The sequence below is a fragment of the Balaenoptera borealis genome (assembly GCF_965194805.1).
Source record: "Balaenoptera borealis genome assembly, chromosome: 8".
NCBI lineage: Eukaryota > Metazoa > Chordata > Mammalia > Artiodactyla > Balaenopteridae > Balaenoptera > Balaenoptera borealis.
The window spans coordinates 59,675,030-59,689,246 of NC_138865.1; the positions used below are offsets into that span (position 1 = coordinate 59,675,030).

Genomic DNA, 14,217 nt, shown 5'->3' on the forward strand with positions numbered 1-14,217 from the left:
TAATAGTGTTACACCAAGCATTACATCACTTACACCAATGAACAGATCATCCAAACAAAAAATTAATAAGGAAACAAAAGCGTTAAATGACACAATAGACCAGATAGATTTAATTGATATTTATAGGATGTTCCATCCAAGAACAGCAGATTACACAGCAGATTGTTCTCAAGTGCACACAGAACATTCTCCAGGATAGATCACATCTTCGGTCACAAGTCAATCCTCAGTAAATATAAGAAAACTGAAATCATATCAAGCATCTTATCCAACCACAACGCTATGAAATTAGAAATCAATTACAGGGAAAAAAACCGTAAAAAACACAAACTCATAGAGGCTAAACAATACATTACTAAATAACCAAGAGATAACAGAAGAAATCAAAGATGAAATCAAAAAATACCTAGAGACAAATGACAACAAAAACACGACGATCCAAAACCTATGGAGTGCAGCAAAAGCAGTTCTAAGGGGGAAGTTTGTAGCAATGCAAGCCTACCTCAAGAAACAAGATAACTCTCAAATAAACAATCTAACCTTACACTTAAATGAACTAGAGAAAAAAGAACAAACAAAACCCAAAATGAGTAAAAGGAAAGAAATCATAAAGATCAGAGCAGAAATAAATGAAATAGAAACAAAGAAAACAATAGCAAAGATCAGTAAAACTAAAAGCTGGTTCTTTGAGAAGATAAACAAAATTCATAAACCTTTAGTCAGACTCATCAAGAGAAAGAGGGAGAGGACTCAAATCAATAAAAGTAGAAATGAAAAAGGAGAAGGTACAATGGACACTTCAGAAATACAAAGCATCCTAAGAGGCTACTACAAACAACTCAATGCCGATAAAATGGACAACCTGGAAGAAATGGACAAATTCTTAGAAAGGTATAACCTTCCAAGACTGAACCAGGAAGAAGTAGAAAATATGAACAGACCAATCACAAGCACTGAAATTGAAACTGTGATTAAAATTCTTCCAACAAACAAAAGTCCAGGACCAGATGGCTTCACAGGTGAATTCACTGAAACATTTACGGAAGAGCTAACACCCATCCTTCTCAAACTCTTCCAAAAAATTGCAGAGGAAGGAACACTCCCAAACTCATTCTACGAGGCCACCATCACCCTGATACCAAAACCAGACAAAGATACTACAAAAAAAAGAAAACTACAGACCAATATCACTGATGAATATAGATGCAAAAATCCTCAACAAAATACTAGCAAACAGAATCCAACAACACATTAAAAGGATCATACACCATGATCAAGTGGGATTTATCCCAGGGATGCAAGGATTCTTCAATATACGCAAAGCAATCAATGTGATACACCATATTAACAAATTGAAGAATAAAAACCATATGATCATCTCAGTAGAGGCAGAAAAAGCTTTTGACAAAATTCAACACCCATTTATGATAAAAACTCTCCAAATGGTGGGCATAGAGGTTACCTCCCTCAACATAATAAAGGCCATATACGACAAACCCACAGCAAACATCATTCTCAATGGTGAAAAACTGAAAGCATTTCCTCTAAGATCAGGAATAAGACAAGGATGTCCACTCTCGCTACCATTATTCGACATAGTTTTGGAAGTTCTAGCCATGGCAATCAGAGAAGAATAAGAAATAAAAGGAATACAAATTGGAAAAGAAGAAGTAAAACTGTCACTGTTTGCAGATGACATGATACTATACATAGAGAATCCTAAAGATGCCACCACAAAACTACTAGAGCTAATCAATGAATTTGGTAATGTTGCAGGATACAAAATTAATGCACAGAAATCTCTTGCATTCCTATACACTAGCAACAAAAGATCAGAAAGATAAATTAAGGAAACAATCCCATTCAACATTGCAACAAAAGAATAAAGTACCTAGGAATAAACATACCTAAGGAGGTAAAAGACCTGTACTCGGAAATCTATAAGACACTGATGAAAGAAATCAAAGATGATACAAACAGATGGAGAGATATACCATGTTCTTGGAGTGGAAGAATCAATATTGTGAAAATGGCTATACTACACAAAGCAATCTACAGATTCACTGCAATCCCTATCATATTACCAGTGGCATTTTTTACAGAACTAGAACAAAAAATCTTAAAATTTGTATGGATACACAAATACCGCAAATTGCCAAAGCACTCTTCAGGGAAAAATACGGAGCTGGAGGAATCAGACTCCCTGACTTCAGACTATACTAGAAAGCTATAGTAATCAAGACAGTATGGTACTGGCACGATAGCAGAAATATAGATCAATGGAACAGGATAGAAAGCCCACAGAAAGACCCACACACCTATGGTCAACTAATCTATGACAAAAGAGGCAAGGATATACGATGGAGAAGAGACAGTCTCTTTAATAAGTGGTGCTGGGAAAACTGGACAGCTACATGTAAAAGAATGAAATTAGAACACTCCCTAACACCATACACAAAAATAAAATCAAAATGGATTAGAAACCTAAATGTAAGACTGGACACCATAAAACTCTTAGAGGAAAACTTGGGAAGAACACGCTTTGACATAAGTCACAGCAGGATCTTTTTTGATCCACCTCATAGAGTAATGGAAATAAAAACAAAAATAAACAAATGGGACCTCATGAAACTTAAAAGCTTTCGTAAAACAAAGGAAACTACAATCAAGACAAAAAGACAACCCTCAGAATGGGAGAAAATATTTGCACACGATTCAATGGACAAAGGATTAACCTCCAAAATATATAATCAGCTCATGCAGCTCAGTATTAAAAAAACCAACAACTCAGTCAAAAAATGGACAGAAGACCTAAATAGACATTTCTCCAAAGAAGACATACAGATGGCCAAGAAGCACATGAAAAGCTGCTCAATAACATTAATTATTAGAGAAATGCAAATCAAAACTACAATGAGGTATCACCTCACACCACTTAGAATGGGCATCACCCGAAAATCTACAAACAACAAATGCTGGAGAGGGTGTGGAGAAAAGGGAACCCTCTTGCACTGTTGGTGGGAGTGTAAATTGATACTGCCACTATGGAGAACAGTATGGACGTTCTTTAAAAAACTAAAAATAGAATTACCGTATGACCCATGGACAGACGAATGGATAAAGATGTGGTTCATATATACAATGGAATATTACTCAGCCATAAAAAGGAATGAAATTGAGTCATTTGTAGAGACGTGGATGGATCTAGAGACTGTCATACAGAGTGAAGTAAGTCAGAAAGAGAAAAACAAATATCGTATATTAACGCATATATGTGGAACCTAGAAAAATAGTACAGATGAACCGGTTTGCAGGGCAGAAATAGAGACACAGATGTAGAGAACAAACGTATGGACACCAAGGGGTGGAAGTTATGGGGGCGGGTGGTGGTAGTGTGATGAATTGGGAGATTGGGATTGACATGTATACACTAATATGTATAAAATGGATAACTAATAAGCTGCTGTATAAAAAAAAAATAAAATTCAAAAATTCAAAAAAAAAAAAAAGGACAGCAAAATGCTCCCAAGGATAGTAATTCAAGCAATACGATCACCTGGGAGCTTGTTTTAAATGTAGATTACTGGGCTGTCCTCCCCAGAATTTTAGTTCATAAGTTTTATAGGGCCAGGGAACGTGCATTTTTACAAGCTTTACAGGTGATTTTGGTGCAAGTAGATTGTGAGCCACATTTTGAGAATCCCTTGATTATCATGACAAAATGTGAGGGCAAAGAGGGTTGGATAGAGGGGGAGGAAGGGTGTGTGCATCAGAGAGGGACCAGTTAAGCATTCTACCTCATGCCACACGTCAACTATTGTAGATATGTGGCAACAAAAATCACTATCATTGTATATAATGAACACCATGCATCTTTAAGAAGGTTAAATTTAGTTCAGTATTAGCAAGAAAAAAAGAGCAAGGTGCAGGCAGTTACATTCAAAGTGAATGCTCCTCTAAAACAGGGTACTGCTTACTATAAATCCTATCCATCATCCTATAGAAGCATGTGGTTTGTTAAAACGTTATACCTTACCGATAAATGATGGATGGTCTCATTGTCAATTAAACTTCTCTTTGACTGTTTGTATAATAAGAGGACTCTGGGAACAAAGAAAAGACATTTGGTTTGTTTAGTGGTCTGGGAACAAGATAAATTAAAACCATGAGAAAAGGGGAGACAAAACAGAGAAGACGCATGCTTAGGTTATCAGTTTCTGTGAAACAAACTACCTCCGCCTTAGCGACTGAAAGCCACAACCACTTCATCATATCCCACAATTGTGCAGGTCAGGAATTTGGGTTGGGCTCCGCTGGATGATTCCTTTGTTCCACATTGTATCAATGGTGTTTACTGGTGGTATTCAGGTTGGGATGGGCTGGTCTAGTGAGTCCAGGATGGCTTCATTCCATGCCTGCCTCCTTGGAGGAAAGGACTAGAAACCTGGGCTCAGCCAGGACTGGAATATCTCAGCATAACCTCTGCAATATGGCAGGCTCAAGGTATCTGTACAGAAAGATGAAACTGCCTGCTTCTCAAGGCCTAAGACTGGAAACTGGTACAGTCACTTCTGTCCTGTTCTATTGGTCACAGCAGTCAGAATGCCCAAATTCAAGTGCAGAGGACAGACCCTACTTCTCACGGAGAGGAGTGTCGAGGAATTTTCACCCAGATAGCTTAAGTCTACCAGCAAAAATGGCTGTGGAGACTCATGTAAATATTTCTTTCTTTGCTGGCACATCAAGGATGAGTGAACTTGTAATCATTGCTTCCTTCCCCCCCCCTCCGAGGTGAAAAAGTCTTCAAAGGATAGTTAAACTTATAAAATCAGGATTTGTATGATTCACTCTTTTTCCTTACTAATACTGTAAGGAGTTCTAAGCAAAGATCCAAAATTGTGTTTTGTATATAATGACCCACTGGTATATGCTAATTTGTTTTGAAGTGTATTACAAATAATTTGTTGCTGATAGTAACTAAAAATAATTTTCCAAATAATTTACTTATTTTTTAAAATAGAGTTGGGTTCAATGTCACTCTCATTCACATGCAGAGTTACATGTAGTTTCTAAAAGTCTCCCCCAGTATGGGATAAGCCTTTGGAGATGTTCCAAGTAGGTAGAAATTACCAGGCATTACTGGTGATGAGGAAAAAAATTCCTTTTCAGATGTAACTTTTCAGCTGAGACCCAAAAGATGAGTGGGAGTTAACTGTGCTAAGAGTTAAGAGTGTTTCAGGCAGAGGGAACACATGTAAAGGTCTTGAGGCTAAAACAGGCTTGTCTTAAACAAATAGCATGGGAGAAGATCAAGACATAGGAGAGCTAAATCAAGCCGGGCAGTGACTTGGGAACACTAAGAATCACTTGGGCAGGGGCGGAATACTCAAAACAAAAAGAATAAAAAGAAGTTTTTAAAAAACACGTGAAATTGAGTTAGTTTAGTCATTAATCACAACAATATTCTCCAATTAAGTCTTACCAGATTTGCAAACAATTTGCAGAATTGGCTAGGTTTAGTATCATCTTCTTTCATGTCTCCTGTGTAACTTTTAGAGATAAACATGGAGAAACAGCTAATAACCAGGGAGTGGATCAAGGTAACATAAGATTCTAGTACCATTAACAAAATGCTAAGCTGGTTTTCAGTTACTTTAAATATTTCTAATAAATTCCATCATAGAGCTGTAAAAACATTTTTCCAGAATACCTCCTTTGATTAAATTCCTTCTTATTTTATAGAAAATGGAGCTAAGAACCAGAGAAGTTGAAGGACTGCGTCCCACGGCCAGTTGAAGAGCAGTGGCTGGCGGAGACTCATCTTTGCCTGATGTTTCCAGACCATCACGACCCACCATACATCACTGGATGAGCCCATGACATTCCTGAAATACACCTTTCAATTTTAGACAAATGAAAAAAGAAATCGACTTCCTTGCAAAGCATCAGAGATTGGGCTCTCCACAAGGCAGACTGAGACAGAGATGAGCATGTATTAGAAAATGCTTTTAGGATCAACACTTAGGTGGGGAAAGAAACAGAAGCAGGATGAGCAAAGAGAGAAGTTCCCAACCCTGCAGGGAACTCTCAGGCTGGAACAGCCCTTCAAAGTTGTCCTGCATTGGGTCCAGAGCTCCAGGTCCTTATCCCCATGCATCGACCTATCATTGTGTTTGGACTGCCCGGGGAAAGGAACAGGTGGCTCTTTTTAGAAGATACCGTTCCCAAAGATGGTTAACAGCTGGCTGCTGGCAATCAGACCTTCCCAGCAGCTGGAGTATAAATGCTTTCCGTGGTGGTCAGGGAGAGCTGAGCAGCGCAGCACAAGGTCCGGGGCAGAAGCACCACCACTTCTCACCACCCCACTGCGACTACCTCCACTAAGCCGACCGTGGGTCATTGCTGGACTCTTGCCACAGCTCCCGGATGGTCTCCTGGCTTCAAGTTTTGCCCTGTTCCAGTACATCAGCCACATCACAGACGGAGTCCACCTCTTAAAACGTAAGTGAGATCACGTCTCCTCCTTGCTGGAAAACCTGTAATGAATTTGCATCTCACACACAGTGAAATCGAAATCCTTTACCATAGCCTGTAATGCCCTACTTGATTTGGCCCTTCATCTTTATTGCTTTCTCTTTTGAACATACAATGTACAGATTTTAAGTGTACAGTTTGGTGGGTTTAGCAAATGCACACACCCGTGGAACTGCCCCAATTAAAATATAGAAAACTTTCCTTCACGGCAGAAAGCTCTCTTGTGTACTTTTGCAGTGATCTGTCCTGCCGCCCACCCCCGCCTCTATGACAGAGGTAACCACTGCATTCTAATTTGAAAGCTCTCGCAGCAATTTAAAGCAACAATAAATAGAATTGATTAAGAATATCTAATTTTTCTAGTTACAAACTAAATGATTCACCTCTCTCCGAAGGTAGGCAGAGAGGACAAATCAGCAATATTCGGAACCGCTTCCTTCCACAAAGAACACTTTAAAGCTCTATCGCCCCTTAAACCAGGATTTCACATAAAGTGGTATAATAGTCAAAATTAGCATTTTGCAATGGTTCCAAAATATTCAAGTTTCATTTCCTGGTTTGAGCATGTATGCTTACATTTGTGCATAATAAGCATCTTCTGGTTTGAGTTTGCTTTGCTCGCTGGAATGTAAATTTAAAAGAATCTAATGTATTCCTTTAATGACAATCACGCTGCTACAAGTAAACAAAATGGATGCCACTGCCCTTAATTTTTAAGCAATATGAATATCTGTAGAGAGAATTACATTCACGCCAGTGCCAAAAATATTGGCTTTAAATAGGTGCAGATGTTTAAGGTGTTTGTTGTTATAGTTTTTGTTGGTGATTCTTCAGCATGTACCAAAACGCATCATTTCATAAGACTGATTTTGGCAAAGGTATTTATTCCCCTTAGCTTTGGAAATTTTTTTATGAGGTACATTACAACTTAAAACTAATGAAGGATTTCAAATGCGTCAACTTTATCCTTCTGGATATTTTTCCACACAGCAAATTTTTAAAAAATAACTCTGACTGCAACCAAGGGTATGTATTAGCCAAGCTTTACGGTGTTCAGCCAAAGATCTCCAAAGTAGCTTGAATAAACTGGGGAGGAGAACCAAGAAGGAGAGGATGATAGGACTGTTGGTGGTGGTGTTGAACTCTTGGTACCCCAGCACCATGTTTGGGAAGTCACTGAGCTTCCAGTAGGATGGAATAGGGGACAGGTTTTGGTCTTCAGCTACCTATGAATTGGAAGACAGTGGGTGGTTATTCCTGGCAGACAGTATCTGAACTCACTTTTTACAGATCTGTTTCAGATGACTGTTCCATTTTGATGACCCCCTTTCATGGGGAATTCTGAGATGTTAAATAACATTCTGTTGTTTATAGGCAAAGTTGTACCAAATCCACAGAGGAAACAAATCACATTTACCTGTTTCAAATGCAAACTGATGTGAACAATTTGTTGTATGTGAATATTCGAACAGTGCCCACCAATACGCAGTTCAAACCAGTACCTGATAAAAGCATGTTTGCTATTACCACATTTGATAATGAATTCTTAAAACCATCACTCGGGGCATACTGGAACTCGGCAGATTTCTCAGTATTGTCCCAGAGCATGGTCCTGAGAACAAAAGTGCCTATACGAGTTGACTGCACAGCCATTGACCTAGTCACATTGAGGTCTCATGTCAACATTGAATTCAACTAAAGAATGTTCAGATAGTTTGTGTATGAGCGTCAAGAGGACATTACAAAAAACAAACCCTACAGATTTTAAATGATTGAGCTTTGAATTTTATCTACTTTTATCTCATAAAGTTCATGAAACGCTTGTAGGATATTATTTGGTTATATACTTCATGGTATATAGAGTATCATACGGCTTTTGCTACAGAGCCACTCCAAAAACTCAGTGGCTTAGCCATTTTATTATTGGCAGTACTGCTGGGTGGGCCTTTTTCTGGTTCAGGCCAGACTCCTGACCTCATCTGGGTTCACTCATGTGTCTGTGGTCATTTGGTCATTTGTCAGGTTGTCTAGGGCTGACTGGTGTCAGATAAACTTGCTCACAGGTCTGGTGGTTATGGTGCAATGTGTCAGCTGGAACAGTGGGGTATCTTGGCTCTCTGATTCTGATCATCCCATAGGCTAGTCCAGCCCTACCCATATGGTGGCACTGGCAGGGGTTCCAAAACGCAGTATGAAAAAGGACTTTAAGTCCCATTTTCAAATTGCATTTACCAAAATATTTGTGGTTAAGCCCAAAGCAAGTTTGGGTGAGGACCATACAAGGTCATAGATACAAGAACAAGTGAAAATTTCAGGACCATTGTTTCATTAATCTCTCATATATAAAATGTGAGAATTCAATGTTAATAACCTATGGAGAAAATGGAATTAAAAATTGAAGCATCAATTTGAAGTACTAATGCCTTTGAATCATATAACTGCCTCTAAGGGAGCAGCTTCTTTGAATAACACCATTGTTTTTTTTCACATCATCCTGTATTGTTATGGGTTCAGTCATTCCCTAGTCCAGTATGTTTGTTTCCGTGTAGAAAGAATTCCACTAGGATTACACTCTTGGTCTCTCTACAGCCCCTCACTCACTGCTCCTCGTGGGAGGGGGGATGAATTCTCTTTGATATTTTCAAGAAGAATCTACTGGGTAGCTCTTTTCTCTTACTCATGTAGGTGAAGCTGGCTGAAGACAGCACATGTTCTTTGCCATGAGGTAAAAGCAGAGAGCTGCCCAGTATGACGGGTAGGTGAGTCTGTTTAAGTCTCTAATTTAATATTACAAAGGTCACCTGTCCACAGATATAAGCCATATCATCCAATATATAATAAAGATGATATTGTTATCTCCTATTTGCCTTAAACTTTTGTCTTAGGTCTCATTTGAATCAGAACTTGGTCCCCTTCAAATCCTAATGTTGGTTGTGGGAATATATGAGATTAATCCTGTCCAGCTCAGAGTTGTAAGTAATATATGGAATACAACTTGAAAACTTACTTATTCCCTTCTGGTTTCTCAAATGCAGTGTCTATTGTGCCCTCCACAACAGAATCATCTGGAGCATTTGTTAAAAATTCTTATTTCTGGGCCCTAATCCAGACCTACTGAATTTCTGAGAGTAAGGGTCAAAGAACTGATTATCTTTAACAAACACCCAAAATGGTTATTAATTTTAAATTGCTTTTCAATTATATAGGGAAAGAAAGTATGTTGTTTTCTTTTTAAATTTTTTATTATTTTATTGGAATATAGTTGATTTACAATGTTGTGTTAGTTTCAGGTGTACAGCAAAGTGATTCAGTTATACATATACATATACTCATACTCATTCTTTTTTAGATTCTTTCCTCTTATAAGTTATCACAGAATATTGAATAGAGTTCCCTGTGCTGTACAGTAGGTCCTTATTGGTTATCTGTCTTATATATAGTAATTTGTATATAGTAGTGTGTGTATGTTAACCCCAAGCTCTTGATTTATCCCTCTCTCCCATGTTTCCCCTTCAGTAACCATAAGTTTGTTTTCAATATCTGTTAAGTCTGTTTCTGTTTTGTAAATAAGTTCCTTTGTATCATTTTTAAAATTAGATTCCACATATAAGTGATATCATATGATATTTGTCTTTCTCTGTCTGACTTACTTCACTTAGTATGATAATCTCTAGGTCCATCCATGTTGCCGCGAATGGCATGACTTCATTCTTTTTTATGGCTGAGTAATATTCCATTGTATATATGTACCACATCTTCTTCATCCATTCCTCTGTCAATGGGAAAGTATATTGTTTTCAAAGTGCTGCTCCTGTCTTCTCTCCAGATATCAATATGTTACATTTTCTACCTTGTGTGCTAACCAAGTTAATGACCATTTTTTTACTTTAACATGGATCCTTGCAGGCTTTTTCATTGATTTTACATACTATATGTGTATGACCAAGATAGTATTTGCTAGGTTTTTCTACTGTAGAGTTACATCATTTCCCCCTTTCCATATTCTACTCTTTTTGAAGCGACTCACTAAGTCCAGCCCACATTCAAGGGCTGGGGAGGGAGTGGTTAAGCTCCATCCCCTTGGAGGGGAGGGGGTACCAACTACAAAAAGTGTTCAGAAGGAAGGTTTGTCTCTTCTCTCCTACTTATTTATTTAGTCCATCATTTATCTGTATCAGTATGGACTCCTATATATTTATTTTATACTTTGGGTTATAATCCAGTACTATGTTATTTATTTTATTACTCAAATTGTTCCAGCTTTGCCACTGGGAGCTCTTTTAGGTTGGTTCCTCTGTCTCTTTGACAAGCCATCATCATTTGCTGCCTGAGCGCATCTTTGAGAAACTACGAGATACTCTAGACTCATTTTGTGTTTTCCCCCTTTTGCTTTTATATTTGATAAATTTCTTTATATTTTTTAGATGATTTTTCTTTACATATTTTAGATGTGTGCTGTATAAATATTTAAAAGTGTTTTTCCGAGTTCTTTTCTTGTCATATAATTTTGATATAATCACAATTATGCATATTTTAAGGGGTTTTTTGTTTGTGTAAGAAGACCTTTTTTATCCCTTTGGGCATAAAAACATGCTTATATGTTCTTCTAGTAAATTGACAGTCTTGCTTTTACTTTTTCATGTTTAACACATCTGGAATTTATCTTTGCATATGACATGAAGAAAAGATAACCCTTTATTTTTTTCCACACAGATAGACAATTACCCTAACATTGTTCTCCACTGTTTGGGATTGTCACTTCTGTCATTTGCTACATTCAATCTCTTGTCTTCTCCCTTGATCTACTTGTCTGTTCCTTCATCAGTATCACACAGTTTCAATTACTGTAGCTTTGTTATATGTCTTGATTTCTGTTTGGCCACGGAGTGTCTTAAGTCCTCTAGGTTTGAAAAAATCACTGATCTAACACAGGGTTTCTTAGCCTCAGCACTATTGACATTTTGGGCCAGATAACTCTATGCTGTGGGGGCCTTCCTGTACATAGGATGTTTGGAAGCGTTCCTGGCCTCTAACCACTAGATGCCAGTATCATGCTCCCCCCAATGTGAAAATCAAAACTGTCTCCAGATGTTACCAAGTGTTTTCTGGGGAGTGGGGTCAACCTTGCCGCCAGCTGAGACACACGGTGGCCTAATTGAGGGACTAATGTGATGGACAAGACTCTTAAAGGACCTACTGTAGATTAAGATTTTCCTGGGTATAGTGATTCTGGGGACACTGGAGAATTGCACTTCCATGTCTCCTGGAAATTAGGCTTGGATATATAATTTACTTGGCAAATGAAATAGAAGCAAACATGATATGTGTCCCCATTAAGGAGAAGTACCTAAAAGCCAATGTGCACATTTCCGTGTTCTCTCTCTCCTCTGTCATGGAGAGATTGGAAGCATGTGTTATATGTCAATGCATCTTCCAGTGACTTAGTTGAGTAGCACCCCTACTAAGCCAAGCTGACTGTAGTGTAAACTAGAAATGAACTTAATATTTTAAGCCAATGAGATATTTGGATTTTTGTTTTCAAGCATAATTCGGTCCATCCTGACTGATATACTAGAGTCTGAGCAATAAGAGAAATATGGTGCTGCTACTATACCCTGACTTAATTAGAAAATTATGTCTCTCTTTCTGTGTATCTTCTGTGCCTCAATTCTGGGGAAAAGTATGAGCAAAAAACTGTCTAGGTAAGTGAAGTTGGCAGAAACTTTTGTTCTTCTTTGTTTGTACTTCCAGATACCAGTTAAGGAACTGGAAACTAAAAATTCTGGTGATGTGGAGAGAGGGTCCTATTCTAATCTCCATTAGAAGCCAAAGCACAGGTTTTCCTATATCCATTTCATGGTTTCACTTCTGCAAAGGATCTTCGTATAATTGGATGGTCCTTAAAATATTTTATCCCTAGGAAACTCTCAGAAGAAAACAAAGCAGGGTCAAAGGAAAACAGACAAAGGCCTTCCTAATTTCAGGGGGGAAAAAATCAACAGAGAACTGCATTTAGACTTGAAATTCAGTCTAAACTTGGGCTTGCTTTTACCAGTACTTGCTGTTATCAGTACTTCTAAAAACATTTCATGATGTAGTCATTCGTTGTATCAAATCTGAGACCTTGCTTAACGGCCATTTTTCTCCAAGTCTAGGAGATAAATCACATTCAACAAAACAGTACAATGACTTCTTCAGGTTATTTTCTGGTAGGAGTTTACAGTGTTTCACCATGTTCTCTGCAGAGCCCTTCATACAGTCATCAAAGTCTTGCAGAACAGAGTGTTTATATTTAAATGTTCTGTATTCTCTGCAAATCATTCCCAATGCCAGTGAGACAAAGTCTAAGGAATTACTTTGTGGAGACTTTGGATTATTCAAAGAGCCTCCAGCTCTCCACATACCCTTTGGAGCCAATTCCCTGGAACGGAAACTCTAACTCTAATTTTCTAAATTGGTAGGTGTGCACCATTACTCACCACGCAAATTTATTGCCTAAGAAAGTGGAAACAAGTGTAATTGGTTTATGCCATGTAGAACTCCAGCAGGTGTACAGCTCTCCTGTCCAGCTACATGAACCCATCTCCCTTCAGTTCTTTGGCACCCATTTGCCAGAGACTCCTTATTCATGTCACAATCATTTGCAACCCGGTTCCAAGGGAACCTGCCAGGCAATGTCATTCTCACTTTAAATGACTTTGGTCAACAAATGAACTCAGTTCTATTGTAGAAGCCTTAATGGTATTAAAATTCCAGTTGCTTGAATGTCAGCATTGGCACTTTTGATCACTATCATTGAATAGGTTCTTCATGGATCAAAACATTGGGAGTATTTATACCCAGGAGCAAGGTAACTTCTTTGAAGTTGTTCCTTGAGTGTTATGGACAACAAAAATGATTTTAATAACAGGAAAGGGTCAAAAAGCTGTCTTTCCGGACTGCCCCAACGCAAGAGTGCTTGGCCCATAGCTGGCTCTCAGTAACCTTCAAGTGAAACACCCAGCTCGCGCCGACATCTTTGATGGCCGAAACAGAGACTTGGTGGTTTACAAAAGTATCTGTACTGAGAAAGTGAGTAGTCAAAGTTTCAAATATGCTTTTCTGGAGTGTTTCATACCGTTATTTAAAATAAGCCTTCTGTTGCTCTTTTAAATGACGGCATGGAATATCTTCAGTAGGAAGTGTGGAAATGTGACCGGGCATACTTTTATTACAGTAATTATGATGATAATAGCAAATTTATGGCGTGCTCACTATGTGCCAGGCACCGTATGCTAAATGTTTTCCTGGATTAACCATGATGGGCTCCATGAAAGCAAGACATAGCACCCTGTCCCCAATAGCTGCAGACACATTGTGCTTGGTACTTGGAAGTGTTTCATAAGTACTTGTTGAATGAATAAATTACTACAGAATCCCATTTAGCCTCATTCTATCACCAATTTACCTATAAGGGAATTAGGCTCAAAGGTCACACCTCTGCAATTGTTGTAGGAGTATGATTGGAATGCAGGTTGTCCATCCATAAAGCCTATGCTCTTGACCCCTATATGGTGCCCATCTAACCTCTCAATTTTAACCTGCAGAAGAACATAGAAAATTCAGGAAAGGCAGCTTCATAAGGATTCACTGATTCCTAGGTTTCCCCACCTTATTCCACTAATTATAGAGGGGCCAGTATAA

The 14,217-nt window shown here is 38.3% G+C and overlaps 1 protein-coding gene across 3 annotated transcripts in view; it reads left to right on the forward strand.

The window, feature by feature from the left end:
* Positions 1 to 6,143: 6,143 nt before the first annotated feature.
* Positions 6,144 to 14,217, forward strand: part of MPDZ (multiple PDZ domain crumbs cell polarity complex component) — a 358,570-nt gene continuing 350,496 nt past the window's right edge. For 2 of the 3 annotated variants that reach the window (XM_082401561.1, XM_082401564.1), the window contains exon 1: positions 9,279 to 9,293. The gene's annotated coding sequence lies outside the window, so the exon portion shown is untranslated. Of the gene's footprint in view, positions 6,502 to 9,278; positions 9,294 to 14,217 lie in introns of those variants that run through there. The other variant, XM_082401563.1, reaches the window with a different exon arrangement.